This window comes from Mus pahari, chromosome 8 (genome assembly GCF_900095145.1).
Source record: "Mus pahari chromosome 8, PAHARI_EIJ_v1.1, whole genome shotgun sequence".
NCBI classification, from domain to species: Eukaryota; Metazoa; Chordata; class Mammalia; order Rodentia; family Muridae; genus Mus; species Mus pahari.
The window spans coordinates 31,538,514-31,547,117 of record NC_034597.1 but is presented as its reverse complement, the minus strand read 5'-3'; the positions used below and the strand labels follow the sequence as shown (position 1 = coordinate 31,547,117).

General features: G+C 40.9%; 1 pseudogene; it reads right to left on the bottom strand.

Moving 5' to 3' along the window:
* Positions 1 to 7,021: 7,021 nt before the first annotated feature.
* LOC110325757 lies at positions 7,022 to 8,031 on the bottom strand (annotated as a pseudogene).
* Positions 8,032 to 8,604: the final 573 nt, after the last annotated feature.

Here is an 8,604-nt window from a genome sequence, read left to right as displayed (position 1 = left end):
GCCATTTCGGAGCTGACTCCTTCCTCTCTTACAGAGCCTTTTCTTCAGCTTCCAAAGTAGGTCAGCCAGCAGCCTAGGCGGAGAGAAGGAGAGTGTAGAGAAATGAAAAGATAGAATCAATTTCACTGGGAAAAGGGATCATTAAATTTTCCCGCACAAAAAGCTGCATCTCTGAATTATGAAGTTTATTCTCAGAATTCCTAAGAGAATGATATTCTCTTTTGTATCTGGGGGGAAAAGTATGGGATAGTGGATAGAGGGGACGATAGTTAGTCAGAAACTTGAAGCTTCAAAGCTAAGTCTGACACATTGGAACAATTATTCTCAAAGAAGCTGGCCTGAAACTGGAGTTCCACACTGCTGTTAAGTGCCATATTGGTGCTGGGAATTGAATCTGGGTCCTCTGGTAGAGTAATGAGCTCTCTTAACCAGAATTTCTAAAGACAAAATGTAATTATGTAGTGGAAGGTGTTTCTACACTCAGTTCTATTGCTCCAAGAAGGTTCTAGTAGGAGGAGTCATCTTTTCTTCCATGTTTGTGCCAGGAGTATTTTTGTAAATATTTGTATGTTCCAAATTTACTCTATTGCTGTTTGCTCTTTTGCATCTTTATGAGTAATTTATCATCTATCTATCTATCTATCTATCTATCTATCTATCTATCTATCTACCATCCACCCATCCATCCACCTATCCATCTACCCACCTATCCATCCATCCATCCATCCATGCATCCATTCATCCATCCATGCATCTATGCATCCATGCATCTTTCTTTTCTTTCTTTCTTTCTTTCTTTCTTTCTTTCTTTCTTTCTTTCTTTCTTTCTTTCTTTCTTTCTTTCTACCTATCTATCTTTCTATCTATCTATCTATCTATCTATCTATCTATCTATCTATCTATCTATCTATCTATCTATCTATCTATCATTTCAGCCTTGCAGATCTAAAACTGTATATAGCCTCCATCCCCTTTGCTAGACACCCTAGGTGAGTAACAAAAGTGCATGTTGAGGGAGTTGCTCTTTAGAGGGACGCTATATCTATATACTATTTGCTCTGGACTGAGTTATGAGACCTCCAGGTAAATTTGGAAATTTGGGTCATATCAGGACTTTTTATAGTTATTTTCTTCTCTAGTCATTTCTCTATCAGATTTTCTTTTTACTTTAGATTTCTTAAGGTCACCTTATAGGCTAATGGTATTATTAGTCCATACCATAAACAGTCAATTAAAAATATTAAGAAGTTTTCCTTTAAAAATGGAGTTTTTAAATTAGAAATCCACTGAGCCCAAGCAGCTACCATTGAAAAACTCTATGAAGTGTTCTATAACAATATCGATACATTAAATAATACATCAAGAAGTAATAATAAAGTTGAGCTGATATAGCAAGGTCACAGTTTGAACCATCAGACCCTATATTGTCAGACTTTCTGCAAAGGATATCACTATTCTTTTTTAAAAAAATATTAGTTATTTTATTATATTACATTTCAAATGTTATCCCTCTTCCCGGTTTCCCCTCTGAAGATCTGCCATCTCATCCACCTCCCTCTGCTTCCATGAGGGTGCTCCCCTCTTTCCCCCTTCCCTGCCTACCTATCCACTCCTGCCCCCACCCTAGCATTCCCATATGCTGAGGCGTAAAGCCTTCACAGGACCAAGGTTCTCCTCTCGCATTGATGCCAGACAAGGTCATCCTCTGCTACATATGCAGGTGGAACTATGGGTCCCTCCATGTGTATTCTTTGGTTAGTGGTTTAGTCTGTGGAAGCTCTCTGGGGTCTGGTTGGCTGATATAGTTGTTTTTCCTATGGGGTTGCAAACCTGTTCAGCTCCTTCAGTCCTTCCTCTAACTCCTCCATTGTGGTCTCCATGCTCAGTTCAATGGTTGGCTCCCAGCATCCGCATCTGTATCAATAAGGTTCTGGCCAAGCCTCTCAGGAGATATCCATATCAGGCTCCTGTCAACAAGCACTTCTTGGCATTAGCAATAGTGTCTGGGTTTGGTGGCTGCATATGGGATGGATCCCCAGGTGGGGCAGTCTCTGAATGGCCTTTCCTTCAGTCTGTGCTCTACTCCTTGTCCCTGTATTTCCCTTAGACAGGAGCAATTCTGTGTTAAAGTTTTGGAGATGGGTGGGTGGCTCCATCCCTCAATCAGGGACCATACCTAAACTCTGGTTATGGTTTCTACAGGTTCTCTCTCCTCTTTGTTGGTTATTTCAGCTAAAATCATCCTTGTTAGGTCCTGGGAGCCTCTTGCTTTCCTGGCATCTGGGATTTTCTGGAGGCTACCCTCAGTTCCCAATCCCCCATTGCTACACACCTCTGTTCAGTTTCCTGACCTTTTTACACCACCCCTGTCTCTTTGCAACCTGATCCTGCCTCTTTTTTTCCTCTCCTACTCTTTTCTTCCTCCCAAGTCGCTGCCACCCTCTACCTCCTGTGATTATTTTGTTCCCCCTTCTAAGTAGGACTGAGGCATCTACACTTGGGTATTCCTTCTCCTTGACCTTCATATGGTCTGTAAGTTGTATCATGGGTATTCTGAACTGGATATTACTATTCTTAATCTATAGAAAAAAGGATGAGGTTACTCTGTTAGGTAGGTTTTGTCACCTTGACCCAAGATAAAGTCATCTAGAAACAGAAATGCTCAAGTCAGGAATTGCCTCTTCCAGATTGGCAAATTTATTCAGGAATTTTCTTGATTAGTGATTGATCTTGGAAGGCCCAGTCAACTGTGGATGGTTAACTTTAGTCAAATGGTCTTGAGTTGTATAAAAAACAAACAAACTAGCAAGCCATGGAAGCAACCTTAATAAGTAGTGTTCTTCCATGGTCTCTGCTTCAGTTTCTACTGCCAGATTCCCACTTGAGTTCCTGTCTTACTTCTTTCAGTAATGGACTGCCATCCTTACACATATGATAAATAAACCCATTCCTCCCCAATTTATTTATTTATTTATTTATTTATTTATTTATTTATTTATTTATTTATTTATTTATTTATTGTTCATGGTATTTATCACCAGGAACAGATAGCAAGCTAGATCAGTTACTTTTGATTAAGTTGCAGGTGAAAATTTCAAGTCATTTAGGTTCAAGGACCAAAAACCTGTTGCATCTCCCTCTGCTCTTGACTGTCTCATAGAGATGTGGTAGTCTGTGAAGGAATGCACAAGTCTGATTTGATAATGTGCAAACATATAGGATCAGATCATTAGAGTATGGGCAAATGTTTTTCCTAAAGTCTGTGACAATCTGCTTTCCTGTCCTTTGCCGTCACTAGGACATCCATCTGGTCATGATAAATTTCTTAATCACCTCTGGTGGTGTAATTCTGACTCCTTGAGTATTTTGTCCCTGCCACCCATGGGGACTGCATACTGTTAAAGCATCTGCTACCTTCTCCTCCCTGTAAACTCTGAGGCAGGAAATTCGCTAGAGAACCTTTAGTGACGTCTACCTTGTCTGGCAGTGAGGAAAGCTGACCATCTGTCCATGGTTATGGAGACTCCTTCACTGACCTCTTGTGCTCAGATTCCTGGACCGAATGCTTCTATCCTTAGCCATTCCATTTGTCTGCCGACTTTTATCCTCACTTTTCAGAGATGGTAAGAAATTGGAATTTTTACAGAAAAGTCAAAAGCATTACTTTTCAACAATGCAAAACAAATCTGTCCCACTGTACTAAATCTGTCCCACTGTACTAGGACGCCTCTTGTCTTATCTTTTGAGATATGTTCTCACCAAGCCTGTCTTTGCTATATAGCTGAGAATGACATGGAGTTCATGATCCTTCTTAATCCACGTCCCAAGTGCTATATGGATTATAGATGTATGCTACCGAGAGCTGCTGATGTTGGATTCTAAAGGGCACAATCACAGTTTGCTTTTTGTTGCTGACAAAAAATAATGACTGAATACAACTGGGTGAGGAATGAGTTTACTATATCATATAGGTTAGGGTCCATCATCTACAGAAGCCAGGGTAAGAGCTAAGGTAGGACCAGGCAGAGACCATGGAGGAATGCTGCTGACTTGTTCACTTCCCTTGGCTTGGTCAACTTGCTTTCTTACTCAACCCACAGCCACCTGTCCATGGAGGGACTACACATACTTTAGATGTGCTTTCCCATGTCAATCATTAATCAAGAAAATGTGCCATAGATATTTTTACATTTAATGAAGGCAACTCCTTTGTTGAGGTTTCAGCTTCCCAGGTGACTCTAGTTTGTTTTACGTTGACAAAAACTAACCAGCACAGTCTAATATTTGTGCTTATTGTAATTGAAATTCTTTGGATTTAATTACCATAATAGGCCATACTCATTGTCTGAATTTATCAGATTGTAGGCATGACATTTCTTCCTCTGCCCTATTGGAAATTTGGCACATTTGGATGAAAGGACAATTAGAAAGATATAATGGTATTTTCCACAAATGGTCTCTATCTCTGTCTCTGTGTGTGTCTCTCTCTGTGTCTCTGTCTTTCTCTCTGTTATAGCTGGCTTTCAATTTGAAAACAACAATTAGATGTGGCTTATTCTCTATATCCCTACTCTGTGCATGCATTCCATCTCTTTATAAAAGCCTCCAATATCATCCTTGCTGAACATTGTGCACATTCCTCTTGAATGAATGGGTCTATCCTTTAGATACATAAAAGGGCAATCAAAAGATAGCCGATACACAAGTTCATAGATTCTGTGTTGTGCTTAAATGGAAATGCTTTATGAACAATCAAAATCAGGACAATCAGCATGTGTGCAAATGAGGCCCTGGTGGCTATCTGCTGTCAGCCTCCCGTATTCTAATGCAGTCATATTTCCATTATTCATAGGCTAGTACAGAGTCATACTCTGTACTTCTCTCCCCAGTCTAGTGTTTGTTGTTTTCCTCTTCATTTTCAGTTCTATGAATTTTACTCCACATCATTTTAAGATTTAAGTGTACAGATGGAGGCTGATTGTTTTCCTCACACCTGGTTTCCCAAGCAAGCACCATGTACTTGATTTTTCACTCAGCATGAGCCATTCATTCCTCCTGCTCTCCTTTTTGTAAGATGTCCAGTTTCTCCTTTTTTGGTTCTAATGGTCTCATTAAGGGAATTAGAAATGGAGACTCTTGAACATCATTTACCCAAGCACCATCCAGGTTTCAATGTAGAATGGACGGAGAGAAAGAAAAACAGCCCCAGTTTCTATTCAACATCAGCCAAGCTATCATACTGCCCTTTCAAGGATGGTGTTGTAATGAATATGGGCAACAAAGAGGCTAGCAGTACACTGGCTACCCCAGCTAGTTACCTTGATGCTTTTATATGGTTAATAATACATAAATGTGGCTAATAGCAGCAGTTTTATATTGCACCAATGAAACATAATTTCAGAATGTGACACAAATTGTACTTAATCAGTAGCCTTAATGATACCCCGAGACCTGTTTCCAAAGAGAATTTGATGTTTTGGAAAGGAATCCAGAACTCAGAGACCCCAAATCACTCATTTTTTCAGGAGGCTCAAGGCATTCCCAGGCTTGGAAACTTGATTGAGAGTTAAAGTTCTTCAGTTGTGTCTATTTTAGAATGTCATTTTAGAGCCTCACACCACTCCACTACAGTCTCAAGCCAGGAAACCAACAAGCACTGCCAGTGTTGGATTTTTCCTTCAGGTTAAGGTACTTGTCACTCTTGATATTGTCTTATGGTAAAAATGATAATAAAGCCTGAACAAATGTTAGCACACCATGTTAAGACGTGCAGGGTTATCTTCCCATGCCCAAGTTCTTTAGCTCCAAGTACCACACAGTTTCTAATTAATTTGCTTTTCTGTTTTTTCCTTCCTCCCTCACCTCATTCCCTAGTCTAATCTTTTTTCTAAAGATGTGCCTTCTTTTATCTATGGCCATTTTTTCTTTATATTTTTGGGTCTGAGATGTGAAGAGGTAGAGTGATCACAAAACACATTTTTATATTTTTCAACCTTATCATATCTTTATTAACTGCTTTTCTTTTTCCTTGGTAGTGTTTAAGGTTACTCAATTAGACTGAGATAAAGCTCTAGCCTCATTGTACTGTATTTATAGATCTGCTATTGAACAATTAATAATCTTCAGTGCGAAATGAAGTTCCGTTTGGCACAGATGCTGCTGTTTCTTTTTCATGTGTGTGGGCATGTGTGTGTGTTCATATATGTGTATGTATTTCCCTGTGATTAGCCTTACAGAAAACTCTACATAGAAAAGAAATGAAAGACTTTAACCAATTTTCAAGGAGGAATAATGGCCTACCAGCCAAGTACATGAGTGGGCTTTGAAATAGATTGTTCAGGATGTTATATGTAGAGATGGCTACCACCAAGACAAACAGCTTCTCTATAAACTTAAGAGGGTCCCAGAGACAAAATTCCCTGGATAACTTTCTATGAACTATAGGTTTTTTTTTTTTAAAAAAAAAAACAATACATTTAGATTTATTTTCATGTATGTGTATATGTGTCTTTTTGAATGTATGCCACATATGTCCAGGTTCCCATGGAAACTAAGAAAGGGCATTGGATTCTACAAAGTTTACAGTCAGTTTTGAGGCATTCAATATAGGTACTGAGAATGGAAAACTGGTCCTTGGTAAAGGCAGGATGAACTCTTAAATGCAGATAAGGAAGAAGCAGACAAGGAAGGAGGTAGAAGGGGAAAGGAGGGGTATAAGAAGAGGTAGATACAGAGAGCATGATTCACTAGAAATGGAAGTCACCATCTTTTATGAAATAATCTTTAAGTAATCTGTCATATGTTGCTTCTTTTTTTTGTGGGTGCAGCAAACTTTATTGATGGTATTCGAGAGAGTAGGGAGGGTCCCCTAAGCCCCTCCTGTTATTATGGAGCTCTGAGATGGAAACTGTGAGGGAGATGCTCAGTGTTGGGGGACCAAGTTGGGATAGGGACTCCTCAGCAACCGATGGCCTCTCTCTTGCTCTCAGTGTCCTTGCTGGGGTGGGTGGTCCACGGTTTCTTACTCCTTGGATGCCCTGTAGACCATGAGGTCCACCACCTTGTTGCTGTAGCCACATTCATTGTCATACCAGGAAATGAGCTTGACAAAGTTGTTGTTGAGGGCAATGCCAGTCTCAGTATCAAAGGTGGAAGACTGGAAGTTGCTGTTGAAGTCGCAGGAGACAACCTGGTCCTCGGTGTAGCCCAGGATGTCTTTCAGTGGGCCCTCAGATGCCTGATTCACCACCTTCTTGATGTCTTCATAATTGGCAGGTTTCTCCAAGCAATGCGTCAGATCCACAATGGACACACTGCAACTAGGAACATGGAAGACCATGCCAGTGTGTTTCCTGTTCAGCTCTGAGATGACCTGGCCCACACTTTGACAGCACCAGTGGATGCAGGGATGATGTTCTGGGCAGCCCCATGGCCATCACGCCACAGCTTTCCAGAGAGGCCATCCACAGTCTTTTCTGAGTGGCAGTGATGGCATGGATCATGGTCATGAGCCCTTCCACGATGCCAAAGTTGTCATGGATGACCTTGGCCAGGGGTGTTAAGCAGTTGATAGTGCAGGATGCATTTCTAACAATCTTGAGTGAGTTGTCATATTTCTCGTGGTTCATACCCATCACAAACATGGGGGCATTGGCAGAAGGTACAGAGATGATGACCCTTTTTGCTTCACCCTTCAAGTGGGCTCCTGCCTTCTCCATGGTGGTGAAGACTCCAGTAGACTCCACGACATACTCAGCACTGGCATCACCCCCATTTGATGTTAGCGGGGTCTCACTCCTGGAAGATGGTAATGGGCTTCCCATTGATGGCAAGGTTCCCATTCTCGGCTTTGGCTGTGCCGTTGAATTTGCCATGGGTGGACTCATACTGGAACATGTAGACCATGTAGTTGAGGTCAATGAAGAGGTTGTTGATGGTAACAATCTCCATTTTGCCATGTGCAGAGCAGACAGCAGCCCTGGTAACCAGGTGCCCAATACGGCCAAATCTGTTCACACAGATGTTCACCATTTTGTTTACGGGACGAGGCTGGCACTGCACAAGAAGATGCAGCTCTCTCTGGAGCAGGGAGGAACAGAGAGCCCATATGTTGCTTCTTATACAGATGTGCCATAACACTATGTTTCTATGTACCAGAGAACACAGTTACTACAAAGACTTTGTCTTCTCCATAGCATTATTGAACATTCAGTGGCTTTCCATTGATTATTTTGCAATCAACTCCAAAACATAGAAGCTCTTACACAATTTCTGACGCATAATTTTCATTCATCTGATTTATACTCGTGGTCTTTCAGTATATCACCACGTATTGGTGGCTTTTTCCTATGTTCTCTTATCTGGGCACACATGAGAAAGTGAGTGGTTAGGCAGGATTCTTATAATCCTCTTGCTCAAAGGGAGTTTCCTAGTTAAAGGGAAGGCAAGCATTTTGGTCAAATCCCATTGCAGACATGTTAAAGGACAACCTCTTGAAAACCAGCAAATATTGTTCAGTTTATGGAAGAATTATCACAGGTCTAGCAGTCTAGCAGTACTCATGATAAGTAAGTTGAGGTTCTTTGAGTTGTGGGGGCATAGTTT